Consider the following 265-nt stretch of genomic DNA (forward strand, 5'->3'; position numbering starts at 1 on the left):
ATCTTGATGACATCCCACGATGCTATACGTTCTTCTTTCTTTCCTTTGCTCTTAAATGCGGGATCTTTTGTTAAAAGATTGTTTCTTATTCCTTTAATAAGATGTGGAGGATCAAAAAGAGAAACAAAGTCTTCAACTTCAAAGGTTTGAGCTATTAATATCACAAGAACATTATCTTACATATTTTTATAAACATTGCAACATGCACGCACGCATACTAATATTAATATTAATTAATATTTTGTGTGCATGTGTGTAACAAATA

This window comes from Odontomachus brunneus, unplaced genomic scaffold (genome assembly GCF_010583005.1).
Source record: "Odontomachus brunneus isolate Ranch 3 - 2012 unplaced genomic scaffold, Obru_v1 Obru_scaffold_316, whole genome shotgun sequence".
NCBI classification, from domain to species: domain Eukaryota; kingdom Metazoa; phylum Arthropoda; class Insecta; order Hymenoptera; family Formicidae; genus Odontomachus; species Odontomachus brunneus.